This window comes from Typopeltis vanoorti, chromosome 4 (genome assembly GCF_054136105.1).
Source record: "Typopeltis vanoorti isolate ZY-2024b chromosome 4, IOZ_Tvanoo_1.0, whole genome shotgun sequence".
Classification (NCBI taxonomy): Eukaryota; Metazoa; Arthropoda; class Arachnida; order Uropygi; family Thelyphonidae; genus Typopeltis; species Typopeltis vanoorti.
In genome coordinates this window covers 11,336,272-11,351,590 of record NC_143552.1, presented here as the reverse complement: position 1 = coordinate 11,351,590, position 15,319 = coordinate 11,336,272, and the positions used below count along the sequence as shown (strand labels likewise).

The 15,319-nt window shown below is 34.4% G+C and overlaps 1 protein-coding gene across 2 annotated transcripts in view; it reads right to left on the bottom strand.

The window, feature by feature from the left end:
• thoc5 (THO complex subunit 5) overlaps positions 1-15,319 on the bottom strand; it is a 514,059-nt gene that overhangs the window by 302,406 nt on the left and 196,334 nt on the right. The window lies entirely within an intron of this gene.

Here is a 15,319-nt window from a genome sequence, read left to right as displayed (position 1 = left end):
TGAATAGTTGTTCTTGACATGGTGTTAGGGCCTCCCTTGATGAGTCTGTTGACTCCTTGGAGTTTCCCGGAACAATAATAACAATAATAATAATAATAATTCTGTGGTATGTTTGGAGTGAGTGGTGTCAGAAAGGCCGGTTTTTCCAAAATGTAGGTATTTAATGTGTCGTTTGTGTTTGTCCTTCCTAAATGGAAGAATGAACACGACATCATAGCCCTCTTTGCCCACGTACTCTGCTCAGGATATTTCGTGTGGCAAAACAATTTTTACCTTCAAAAAGAGGGAGCAGCCATGGGCTCACTACTTTCCCCCCCAATAGCTAACGTTTATATGGAAGTTTCTGAGCAAAGAACTCTAAAGTCAGCGTACCTAAAGCCCAAAATTTGGCTCAGATACGTCGATGATATTTTCACCATTTGGCCCCACAGCCGCGAAGCACTAAATACATTACTTAGCCACCTGAACAAACAACACAACATATCCAATTCACCATTGAAATAGAAAAAAAACAACTCTCTTCTATTCCTAGACAACACTCGTCACACGTCTTCCCTCAGGCTGTCTCTCCTATTCAGTCTACTGCTACACACACAGGCCAGTACATACACAAAAATTCTTATCACCACCCAGCACAAAAACAAGGGGTCATAAGCACCCTTAAATAGAGAGCTCGAAGCTCAAACTTCAAATGAACAAGCTCTAAATCAGGAATACAAGATCATCAACCATACATTTATAAAAAAAACAGATACAGTAAAAAAAACTATTCACAAGTTCCTCTGCAGAGATAATAGTAAAAACAAAAAAGATTTCAAGAATGCTATTACCATACCTTATGTTAGAGGCATTTCCGAAAAATAGACAGAACACTGCACAAATACATCAAAACCACCTTTAAACCCCCGACAAAATTAAGACACCTACTCAGTTCTTCCAAAGATCCCCTTCCACACCTAGCCCACCCAGGGGTTTACAAAATACAATGCACATGTAACCTACCATACATAGGGGAAACAGGGCGAACCATCTCAACTAGAAAGGACGAACACAAACGACACATTAAATACCTACATTTTGGAAAAACCGGCCTTTCTGACCACACACTCCAAACATACCACAGAAGTGATTGATAAGGTACCAAGTCCCTACACCGCACCAAAACCTGGTTCGAGAGGAAATTTAAAGCATGTGAATTGCTCAAACATTATCCAAATCTGAACAAAAATAATGGCCTAACCATTCCAAGAATGTGGAGGACCCATTTGCAACCTTTATAGCAACCAGAACAAGCCAAAGAAAAATCCCAATACAAGAAGACTTGGTGAAGTGTTTTTTTTTCTTCAACATTCAATAGCAACTTGAACTTACAAATCCAGAAGAAAATCGTACTATAACAATCTGAATTGTACAAATCCAGAAGAATCTTATTACAGGAGGACTTTAGTAGTTTATTGTAGTTTTTTATTTATTTATTTATTAATTATTTATTTAATTAGTTTTTTTTTTATCACTAGAGGTCAGGCTAAGAAAAAGATTAATTAACAGCGTAGATTTAATTTATCTTTATAGAGTGCAAGAGCATGTAGCTTGGTTTCTTATACACATGTATCTTTCTGATGATGACCTCAATACAGGGGTCAAAACGTCAAGTCTTATTTTATTAATAATAAGTAAAATAATCATTTCAACAGTGTGTTTGTGTCCTTAAATTTGTAAATATGAAAACCAATATTATCAGATCTTATATTTCTGTCCTCTAAGACACATTTTTACTGTATCAATCCACCTACATATTGGTCTTCCTCTGGATCATTTTTCTGCCATCCTGGCAAAGAACACTTGTTTAGCTAATCTTTCCTCTCCCATTCTGATTAAGTTGCCATACCATCTGAGATTAGCTCTCCTAACACATTCCTGAATGCTAACAGTGTCTATTTCTTTCCTAATAGCCTCATGTTTAATATGATACTGCCACTGATGTCATCTGTTTAGTCCCTTAATCATTCTCAGGATTCTCATATCTGCAGTCTCTGCTCAAGAATTTTATTTCTAACTCAGCTCTCAGATCCATAATTTAAATTGGTTTGAACACTGTCTTGTATACAGCTAGTTTAGTTTTTTTGACTAATCTCTCTCTTATTCCATATAAATTTATTCAGTTGATTTCCTCCCATACCAGCTTTGATAATTCCACTGTTTATTTCCAAATTTAATTTGCCATCTTCACTAAAAATTGTGTCTAAATAGCTGAAATATTTTACTTATTTTATAGGTTATCCGTTCAGGATGCAGTTGATGTTTTCAATGTTTTTGCCTATTTTCATTGTATTTGTCTTTTTAATGCTGATTTTCATACCAGATCATTACAATAATTACAGTAGTTGTTCAATTTGGTCAAGGAATTCTGCAAACTTATCCTGAATTTATTTAGGAGTATAACATCATCATCTGCATAAAGTAAAGAGCTGAGAACAACATCTCCAATCATGATATCATGTTTAATACTGCTTTCCTTCATAATGATCCATATATGATGATGAATAACAGTGGAGATAATGTACACCCTTGTTACACACCTGACTTAACATCAAACCATCTTCTTGTGCTTTCTTCAATTCTAACTGCTGATTTACAACTCAAATATTGACTATGTAATGCTTGATATTATGTCACATTTACAACATATAACTGGATTGTTTTGAACAGCTTTCCTCTTGACACCTTGTTATATGCCTTTTCCAGATCAACAAAACAGCAATACAGATCTTTATTCCAGGGTTTCTCAACTATTTGTTGTATCTTGACAACCTCCGTTTGGTCTGAACACAGCTTACTCGTCTCAAAGCTTCTCCTCCACAACTTTTCTTAGCTGATTCTCAAGGTGCATAAATCTAAATGAAAAACACTCAGTAGAGAAATTTCAATTCAGCTTTATTTCCTTTTTTTATAGATGGGTACTATGAGCACTCTACTCCAATCATCTGGAATTCTACCCTCTGACCAGGCTTTCTGAATTAAGCAGTATAGCCACTGTAAAACTTTTATACCATCATATTTTAGCATTTCTGGTCAAAATTTCATCTAATCCAGCTGCCTTTCCACATTTCAGGCTTGTAATAGCTTTTTTTCTATTTCAAGTATAGATATATATTCCAGATGGCATTACTGTTGAGTGTTTTCTCCCATGTTATCATTTTACTTAGCAATTTTTCAAAGTAATTACTCCATACATCAAGAATATCTTTATTCTCAGTTTTCATGTCTCCTTTATTATCTCTGATTCCTTTTACAGTACTCTTTCCCTCCATTTCTGAGCTTTATCAATAGCCTGCAGAATATTTTACCACCTTTCAGATATTTATTTTGAATGTTCTTACCAAAGTATTCCCATGACTTTTGTTTAGCTAATTTTGCACAATGATTTGCTTTCTTACATTTTTCTCTGTATTCCCTAAGAGCACAAGGTGACTTACTTGCTAGGAACTTTTGATATGCATTCATCTTTTCCTTGACTGTCTCTTTAACTTCCTGAGTCTATCATGGAGTTCTGATTTTTCTGTCCTTGCAGATTACTTCACCACATGCCTCACTTGCTGAATCAATCAAATTTCTTCAGGGTGTACCACTGAATCTCCAAGATTTGATTCTTGTTTTCACACTCTCATTTTTTTTTTTTTTTTTTTTAAATAATGTTTGTATATTTGAGTCTACAGTTCCAATCTGATAGCTGTTCAACTTTGTTTCAAAACTTTCTTACACACACTTCTTTTCAATATGAAGTTCAATTTTATTTTACTCAACACTAAACGGTGATTGCTTCTGAGCAGAAATCTAGCAGGTACTTACCATTATTATTATCATCAGACTTTTACTCTAAGACAAATACTAGACAAAAACTGGGAATATATTACCAGTGTGTCTATATTTTATTTATAAATTAAACATGCCAAGAAATTATATTCGTAGTTTAATCTTTTATCCAAGTGTAATGCAAAGCATGTGCAGTATCTTCACAAGTGGGCTACTCATTTACAGAGGATAATGACTTCACATCTATTGCCTTAATATCCCGTAATGCAAAGCACACATTCTTTTGGAAATGTGTAATGCTAAGCATTATCAGAACAGCCACCACCACCTAGACTAGTTTCAACCTTTACTAAGGTCTCATCAGTGGGAGCCAGATCCAAAAGAGATACCAAGGTTGAAGTAAATGAAGAAGTCATATATTTCTTGTATACAAGTAGTGAAAATATGTTTCACCTTATTACTAAATTACTCTTGAGCAGAGATAGATGTTGAAAGTTTTTTCACTTGATTATACTAAAAATCAAAGATTCCAAGAAATTGACTTCTACATTACTGAATTTGGAATACCTCATAAGATAATAAATTTAATCAAAATTTGCACCACTAACAGCTAAAGCATGGTATTGGCTAATGGAATTAGGGTTGAATCTTTTTGTTATTAAAACATGGATCAAATCAGGGAGATGCCATTTCATCCAAGATATGTAACTTAGCTTTTGAAAAATGTATTCGAGAAACTGTAAAAGGCAACATAAACAGAACAGTAATATTAGGATATGCTGATGATATATACACAGTTGGAGAAATGTTGAAGACATTCTAATTCAAAATAATTATTCATTAACACATTCAGAATAATTATAACTTCAGCTGAAAAACTAGGATTACCAGGATAAAACTAAAATTTTAAACAACGATGAAGGGGAAATGACCAGTTTATGTTGATAACATGAAATTTAAAAATGTCACTTCCTTCAAATACCTTGGAACACAGATTAACCAAGATAATAAAATTAGCACAAAAAGACATGATTTTATCTTTTGCTACACCATTTATTATCTTCCAAAATTCTGTCAAACCGAGTTAAAACAGAAATCTGGAACACAACAGACCAAGATGCAAAAGCTTTGCAGATCTTGAAAAGTAAAATTGTAAGAAAAATCTTTGGACCTGTAAGAGATAACACAACAGGAATTGAGAAGAAGACATGAACAGGAATTATATGAATTCTATAGATCCTCACTATCATCTGATGAAATCAAAGCTTGAAGACTGAAATTGGTTTGGATATGTGGAAAGAATAGGCGAGAAGAGAATAGCTAGACAAGGTGAGCCAACCTAGAAGAAGACCGTGGCAATGTTTGGAGGATAACATCCAAAAAGGCTTGGCTGAGAGAGGAATGTCAGACTGGCAGAGTTCGAGACAGAAAAGAGTGGAAGAAGTAGATACTTGCAGGAAAGTAACTTAGGGATTCATCAAGCTTAAAAAAGAATTAAAATTTGTAGGTCAGTCATCAGTAGTTTAAGATTACAATACTACTTACTGGAGACCTAAAGTGGCATGGAAAAGTTATATATTGATCTCTAGAGCAAGATTTCTGGCTATGTAAAACACAAAAATATAAAAATCATATAAATTTAATTTTAAAAAATAAGAAAAAAAATTCTTAGCCTACCCATAGTACTAATGTACCATAAGTGTATGAAAACTTTTTGTAGGTGGAAGTCAGATTAAAAAAATAACAGAATCAATTTGTAGTGACAAAATTAGGTGAAACAGAACTGTTAATAGAACATATGCTGAAAATGCTAGGTTTAGCTGTGGTGATAATGAGTCATGTTCCTGCACTGGTATACTATTAAGAAATTAATTTTTTTTGATTGCATATAACTGTTTTTTTACTTGTTTTAGTGTGTGTCAATACTGTTGTATTGACAACAACATATTATTATCATATATTTGGTTTAATCCTTTATCCAAGTGTAAGCAAACAAAGTTTGCGTCTGAAGTATTTTCAGGACTGGGACAACTCGTGACAAAGGCGGCATAACTTCTCATCACCTGCCTTAGTATCCCATAATGCAAAGCCCATATCCTTGCAGACATGCATAATGCCATGCATGAAGGGAAGGGTCACTACCCAGACTGGTTTCGACCTTTACTGAGGTCTCATCAGCAGGAGACACTAAGAGCAGGTGATACTAAGGTGGAAGTAATGGAGAAGTCATATTTCCATATACCAGTTACCAAAAGGTGTCACACCTTATTAAAATTCTCTGGATTAGAGATAAGGTATATGGAAATATGACTTCTCCATTTCTTCACCCACTGGGTCTGGCTCCCACTGATGAGACCTCAATAAAGGTCAAAACCGGTCTGGGTAGTGACCCTTCCTTTAATGCTTAGCATTATGCATGTCTGCAAGGAGATGGGCTTTGCATTATGAGATACTAAGGCAAGTGACACGAGTTGCCCCAGTCCTAAAAATACTTCAGGGGCAAACTTTGTTTGCTTACGCTTGGATAAAGGAATAAACAAAATATATAATTGATAGCATAGGTGAAAAAACTGCCATCAACTTATCTCTAATCCAGAGAATTTTAATAATAAGGTGTGACACCTTTTGGCAACTGGTATATGGAAATATGACTTCATCATTACTTCCACCTTAGTATCACCACCTTTGGGTTCGGCTCCCTTGATGAGACCTCAATAAAGGTTGAAACCAGTCTGGGTACCGATCCTTCCCTTAATGCATAGCATTATGCATGTCCGCAAGGAGATGGGCTTTGCATTATGGGATACTAATGCAAGTGATGAGAAGTTATACTACCTTTGTCACGAGTTGCCCCAGTCCTGAAAATACTTCAGGCACAAAACTTTGTTTGCTTACACGTGGATAAAGAATTAAACCAAATATACATATAATTGGTAGCATAGCTAAGTGAAAAAAGTTCCATCAAAATATTATTATCATAATGGTTATACATATTTCCCCTAATTACATATGAAAGCAATGGTGTGGCCAGGATTCAGACCACTTGGCCTAAAATCCATGATTCTGAAATAATGCATTATTATAAGTAATACTAATTATTACATACATAAAAATTAAAATAGCACACTATTACTAGAAAAAAAATCTGGATATTTTTCTTCTTCCTATCATGGATTTTATGCCAAATGGCCTGTTGGCCTCATGCCATTGCTTTCTTGGTCTTCCAATTCTTTTTCCCATTTATTTTATATTTTTAGTATTTTTTGCAGTCTGCTATTGTCCATTCATTTTAGATGTGCTAACCATTTTTGTTTATATTTACTTATAGTAGTTATTTGACTTTATGGTATTATTATTATGGACACCTCCATGGAGTCTATAGACTCATTCCAAGAGGTCCGCTAACAATCTGGAAACCAAATACTAACCATTACCGTCACAGCATTCACAACAGACTCGTAACCCATTCCACACACTCACTACTCTCAAAGCAAAAAATTTAGTCTTCACTCCCTTCCCAACTAAATTCTTTTTTTAATTTCCAGGGATGACCCCTAGGTCTCACCAAACTAGACATGTTGTGAAAAATCTGTTAATCCTATGACAACCTTTAAGTAAATGATATGTCTTTATTATATCTCCCTTTTCCTCCTGTCTGCCAATTTCTGTAATCCCCAAATCTTCAATCTCTTCTCAAAAGGAAGAGTAATCATCCAATAGACCTACCACCAGCTTGGTCACCCACCTCTAGATCCTTTCCAAGGAATCCAGGTGACCAGATCTGTGAACAACAGTCAAGACTGAACTGCATGAAGACCTTATAAAGAGGTATGATGACCTTCTTATCTTTGCTTGTTAGTCTTCTTCAATAACCAGGTAATTCTATGGGTATTTTAGTGACTTTTGCGATATAGCCTTTGAACTTTAACCATGAGTCTACTATAACTCCCAAATCTCTAGCCTCTGTAATTTCCTGTAGTTCAGTTCAATCAATGCAGTATATAGCTGATAATCTTTTCGTCCCAAAATGCATAACCTTACACTTTGCTACACTGAACTGATAGCCATTCGTTACCCATACTGATATTCTATACAAATTGTCCTGCAAGATCTTCACATCACCCTTATTTCTCTATCCAGTTTTACATCACCAGCAAATAACTGAATACTTCCCCTCAGATCACATCCTATGTTGTTAATGTACAAGTTAAATAGCAGTGGCCCAAGTGCAGAGCCCTGTGGCACACTGCTGGTCATACTCTTCTCCTGGGCTCAACTCCTCCATGACCTACTCTCTGATAACTATTCACTAGCCATCCTTTTATCCACTTCATCAGCTTCATATCCAAGCCTGTTTGCTCCACTTTATCTAACAAAGTTCCATGCAGTACCCTGTCAAATGCTTTTGCAAAATCTAGTACTATCATGTAAGCATTTCCCTAATCCAACTCAGATGTTATTATAAAGAGTAAGCAAATTTCAGAGGTATGACATGACGTACTCTTCACAAAACCATGCTGCCTAGCATAAAGCATCTGATTTCTATCCGCCCATTCATGAATCTTGCTTTTAATCAATTTCTCCAATATCTTGACCACCACTCCTAAGATGCTGGTTGGTCAATAACTTGCTACTAGTCTTGGAGCCTCCTTCATGCAGCAGAATTATTTTGCCTTCATTCCATTCTCTTGGGACTCTCCAGAGCTGAGACTCAAACAATCTAGTAAAAGTTGCTGCTAGTACCCAGCACATTCTCGTAATATATGAGTTGATATCCCATTCAATCCCATAGCTTTTTTTTTTTTTTTTTAATCAGATCCACAAGACCTATAGCAAGTCTGTGGGCAAAAGCTGTATTCATATCAAGATTCTGTAAGACCGTGTACACCTGTTTTAATTCAGTCCATGTCACATCTGTTACTGCAATATCTCCACCTGGCTGATAGACCTTTGCAAAGTGATCATTCGGTAATTCAACTGTTTCATCTGCTTCAGTCACCACCCTACCATTAGTATAAATAAAAATTATTCTACCATTGTCATTCTTCTTCTTACTTGCCACACAGTGAAAGAACTCCTTTAAATTATCTTTTGCTCACACAGCTAATTTTATCTCATACTTTTTTTTTGCCTTCCTTATCATACCAATCATTCTTCTGGCCTGTACTTTATACTCATGGGACTGATGATCACCTTTTTCTTTAAATGTCTTCCATAAGCATTTTTTGTTAGCAACTCATGCTTAATGATGTTACTCATCAACCTAATTCCTACTTTGACTCTAGGTATGCATTCTGCTATCCCTCCTTCAAATACTCCTTGACCATTTCCCATGCACTACTAACATCCTTCCTGCAGTATGTTATTCCATGACACTTCTCCAAACAGTCTCTTGAGTATGACATAATTATTAGCTCTATAATTCCACATATAACCCTTTATTAGCAAGAAATCTATACAATTAGCCACATTCCAGGTCAAAACTACATGAATTCCCTCACTAACTGGTGGCAAAGTAACGACCTTCATTATAGACAAATTCTCTGATTCAATCTCAAGGCCCAGCACACTCAATTCCATAGTACTTTCCATCACATACTGTGATGGAAGTTAATTGTTCCTTAATACTGAATGATATAATCACGTAATCACAAGAAAGATATTTATTTAACCAAATATTTGGTTAAATAAATATCTTTCTTGTGATTACGTGATTATATCATTCAGTCTTATGTCGCAAGTATCCTTAAAACAACAAATGTTCCTTAATAGTTGCATAAATTCCATTTCCTTTCTCTATTGTGACTTTTCCTCCATCCAATCTATGTTCCCATAATAATTCTCCATCCTCTACTCGAGTTTATTTGCTGATCAATACCCTTCCCATCATCCTTTACATTACCTGGCCTATAGCAGCAGCCAACTATATATTTTGTTCTGTTAGCCTCTGTCTCACACCAGATGGCCTCAAATGTACTGCTTTCTATTTCATCGATCCTCTGTTGAGCTGTTACTCTTTTTGGCTGCAGTTCATTGGTTATCATCGGTAATACCCAACCCTAGTCTTGTTTGCTTTGTCTGCTCTGAAAAACACTGTAACCCTCACATTCTATACCAGTTACTATATCATCTTCTGTTAGTCTTGTCTCACTAATACCAATACCTTTTAGCCAAGAAGAGCTAACTAATGTCCCCGAACTCCTCTCTCTTGTTCGGAATGCTTCTCGCATTAGTATACATAAGACTTAACTGCTTCCCTTTTCCACTACTATCCCTACTTTGTACTAACCATCTTATTTCTAGCTGAAGAACTAAATTCAAGTTTTTCTGTCCATTCATACAGTCCTGAAACAATTTTCCACCATGAACTGCAATTCAGCTCTCACAATGTCGCACCATGTTTAGCATCAGGTGTTCTTGGGACAAATTGAGCTGCTCCTCCTGCAGAGCAAGGATAAGGTCACCTTTGTTTTCTCGGGGGGAATTCCAAGCAGCAAAGCATCTCTCTATTGCAAACCAGTTCTATAGGACTGAGTTCTGGGGTGCATGCTGACCACTTGATTTGATTAATATCCTTGGTCTCCAGAGGTATCTCCACTGCGCGTGTACAATGTAGTGTGGCATTTTCATCCATAAAAATGATTTCTTTACCTATAGCACCATAGAACAATTGCATATGATGTTGAAGAACTTCATTGCGATATTGTTTAACAGTCATTCATAGTCGTTTTTTTCAAGCACTTGTAGCTCAGTGCATCAATTATGCATGATGCCTCCCCACACCATGACCCCAGCACCACCATACCTATCCCTTTCAAGAACATTCTTGCGATGGTAAGCATTTACATAAACAATCACACCACCACCACCCTTCTCAACAGTATGGCATCATTAAAACTCTTATTCAGTGAGCCAGGGCTATTTGTTCAAATGACACAGCCCTTGAAACTGAGTTTAGAGAACTTTGCAAAACCTTTTTAGCTAATGGCTGTAACCAAAATAAAATATTACATGCACCCCACCCCCATTCTTCCTACACCCAACACACAGGGTCACAGCAAAATCATTCCTGTTGCATATGTTAAGGGTGCACTAGAAAAAATAGCAAAGTTCTTTGCACATATGATCTCCACACCACTTTCAAACCTTTCATTCAACTAGCTACTTTTATACATTCTCCTATAGATCGACTAAATCTTCTTGAACATCCAGGAGTTCCTTGTGCATGCAAGTCTACATTGGATAGACTGGCAGATCAGTTAGCATACACCTTGAAAAACATAAAATTTACACCCAAGATTTGTATGGCAAGATGAGATTGGCAGACCATGCTCTGAATACTGTTTCACATAACATCAGATGGAGAAAAACATCTTTATTACATAGAAGTCATTATAGGTATGAGAGGATATTCTTAGAATCAGCATCAGCTATGAAGCACTCTTCCAACCTCAACAAATATGGTTGTATTAAGTTACCAAAGATTTGGGAGACTATCATTTTAAGACCTACTAGCCAGACTTATGTGAATTAACTTTGTAGTTATCTGACCCATAGAGGGCCCACAAAAGGACATCAGTTACAAATCAAATTATTTCTAGAATTACTTGGTTTAGTGACATGTGCTTATCACAGTTTCATTGTGCTCTGATGACACTGAGAAGAAAACCAGTGAAATATTAGCGAGTATAATAAATGCATTTTTTCCCCTCTTGGTGTTAGTTATACAGTTAAGCTTTACTGTGGATTTCTAGTAGTTTGTCCTTCACGATATTGTTTAGTTTCTCTTTTAATATTCCTGCATGTATTTTGTATCCTGAATTTAGCAACTAATCCCATACAGTTATCTTTATTTCTTTTTTTTATAAATCGGGATAACCAGTGCATTTTTCAAAGAGTATGGAGTTTTTTCAGAAATCCAGATCACATTAAAGAATTTCAGAAGTCTTTCATTAAATTTTTCACCTTCATTTTTGTACAGTTCCATGTTTATCTTTTCTTCTTCTGTGTTTTCTTATTTTTCATTGTATTTATTGTATTCTTTAGTTCTTACATTATATTTTCTGTTAGATCATTCTTTGATGTTTAAAAATTTACTTCTTTACTGTCATTAGTCCAAAGATTTTGAAAATAAGTTACTCATTTTTCTAAATCTATTTTTTTATTTTACCTTTTCTTTCTTTGTTCATGTATTTTAAATGTATTTGTATTGTATTAAATGTATTTTGTATTAAATGTATTAAATGTAAATGTATTAAATGTATTTTGTTCATGTGGTTTAAATATATCCTTTTCTAGTTCTGTTACAAAATTCTAGTTCTAGTGTGAATAAATTTTGGGTAATTTATAACCTCCCTTGATAAGTCCTTGATTCCCTGGAAATCTCAGATAATAATAATAAAAATGTACAACTGAGTTCTCTGATAACAAAGATACTAAAGTAATCACAATATTCCACACATCACCAAACAAATTGGTAATATACTCCAAAAACATGTAAAAATTTGATAAATGAACTTTCAATAATATTGGATTGCAAAACTTGTAATAGTTTGCTAGCTGTATTGGAGTACTTCTCAGTGATTAAAACTGTCAAAAAGAGTCTAAGATTTGAATTTGGCTTTTCAGATAATAAACTTGAATTTCACTCTCACAAGGCATTAATACTGCACCAATATGAGTTACTGCAGAAGCATTATACTGCAAAAATGTGAATTTCTATATTCGTGAATTTGTAATGTTAAAATTCATGCTCAATGAAATAATAAATCAAAACACATTTTCTAAGTCTATGCACTAATAACTCACTTGAAGAAAGGATGAACATTTTATTCCGATGTGTTCTGCAATATTTTTATGATCTGAAGAAATCAAATGATGAGGATCACAGAATTTTTAATAAAAACAGCAACTATACTTCTTCTTCCTAACATGGATTTTAGGCCAAGTGGCCTATTCCAGTCTCATGCCATCTCTTTCTTGGTCTTCCGATTCTTTTCTTTCCACTTACTTTGTATCTGTATAATATTTTTGGTAATCTGCTGTTGTCCATTCGAAAATGTTCTAGCTATTTTTGTTTATACTGTCTTATGTATTAATTAATTGATTTTATTTTCAAGGATTGCAAGATTTCTTCATTCATTCTATGGTCCCACTTGGTATATCCAGCTGTTTTTCTGAGAAACTTCATTTCTGCTGTTTGAATTCATTTTTCATCTTTCCTTTTTTATGGTCCATGTTTCGCTTCTGTATAGCAGAATTGGTTTTGACAAGACATTATATAGTCTGATTCCAGTGTGTTTTTGAGCAACTATACTAATGAACTTAAATGCATTAATAATAAAAAAAAATAAAAATCAACTAAGTTAGTGATTCCTGTCTGATGATAATTCAACCTCAGTTATCGATAAAGGAAAACCTTCAACTGGTGATAAAGAAAGAAAAAAACATAAGTACCCTATGAAGAACGTAATTCAAAACCAACAAGAAGTTCCAAAGATTAACACAAGTCATGTCAAGCCATGTTTCCTCTCATTTTTTTTTATCAAAAAGAAAAAATAAAAAAATAAAAAATAACAGACCAGTCAACTAATGAGTGGTCAATTTGTACAACTGCTGCTGGATTAATTTATAGCAAAACTAGATCACATTTAAAGGCACAGCCTCAATAAGGTACAGTTTCTATGCATTTATTTTAATAAAAAAAGGACACTAAATAAAAAAAACTGTTTGTGTATGTTTGGGTTTTCGTAATCTAACAATAAGTTTAAAAAGTTGCTACTTATGTTTTGAAATAAACTTGGGAGACTTAGAGAGGACTTTGCACCTTAATGTGTCTTTTCCAGAGGCAAAATATAAATATGGATTCTTGTTAAATATTTCAGTGATTTTTCACATATCTGAATCTGGTCTTTTCAATGCTTGTTTGACATGTTTATGAAGAGAAACAGGTCAAAGAGGTGTTTGACCTGACTCTTGACCTAAAAAGGAGTTGGCTCTTTTAAGAGCAAGTTGCTCTTCAACATTTTTGCCTTTTCTTAAAATCTGTTTGAAAATCTTACTTGAAATTATGGAGAAATTCCTCCGATTTTCACAATGTTTTATTTCCATTTTTAGAAAGGTACTATGAAAGCATTTTTGAATTATGCAGTGCAAACAATGTTACATTTTAATATCACCATATCTGAGCATTTCTGTCAAATACTGGAAAACTATCTTTCAACATTTCAGATCTCTAATAGCTTTTCTATATCCAGTGATGAAATGAAATGAACTCATACCTTTGATGGATTTAAAACTCAATGGGTTCCTTCTCCATTAACATTAACATTTGAAACATTTGCTATTATCTGTGCTCCTTTTCCCAAACCATTCCATGCAAGTTCATTTTCTATTCTACTTTATTATGTCTTCACATATAACCAGTTTTTACTTTATGACTCAAAAAATTCTACTTCTTCCATACTAGAACTTTTTTGTGAGGACCACAGGCACCATTCATTTTCCACTATCAATTTTAAAACTGGTCCACATCATGCTATTTAACACATTCCTACTGTCTTCAGAATTAGTGTTGTATACTATAACTTCTTCTCCCTGCTCTCCATATTATTCAGAAGAATCTCACTAATTATCTAATGAACAATAACACTATCACACAGTTTTGCTGATAACAGTATACTCCATTCTTCCAACACATTTCATCTAAAGCTTGCAATATCGAAACACTTTGAACTTCAATATTTTCTTCAACAAGAATCTAAACACAGAGCATCAATATTCGTTAGGATGAGGATAACCTGCTCACCTTCAATCCTATGAAAGAACTGCTTTTTTTTCACAGAAAAATCATCATAATTAATCTTCCATTACCCTTGATAATAAACAAATTACCATACAATTATCTCTTTTCCACACACACACACACACACACACACACACACACACACACACACACACACACACACACACACACAAGGGGAGTGGTGGTCTGGAAAGTTCTGATAAACACCTAGAATAAAAATGATATTAAAGCAACTGATATAACCACAAGAAAGAACATAAGTTAACTTCATACCTCTGCTATTAGTATGTTCTTTTCTTGTGATTATATCAGTTGCTTTGATATCATTTTGTCTAAGTGTTTATCAGAACTTCTAGACCCTCACTCCTTTGTGTGTGTGTGTATATATAAGATGAATGATGAACGCTTGTTCAGTGGAGCAATGCCCATCTGAAAATGAAGCATAATTTTGTTTTCTCACATTGCTTCTAAGTTATATTACATGCAATAACCAAATTTCTTTTTTAATATTGGGTTCTGTGTTTCAAAAAAGGCTTATATCATACAAAAAAGAATTCTGTTGATATTTACTGCATTTCAATATTATATTTAATTTTTATTTAGTTACCTACAGATATTTTTTTTCTGTTTTACTATGATGAATAGTTTGAAAAGATGAAGGCTGACAAGGGTTAAAAAAAAACACCTTCATTAACCTCCCTA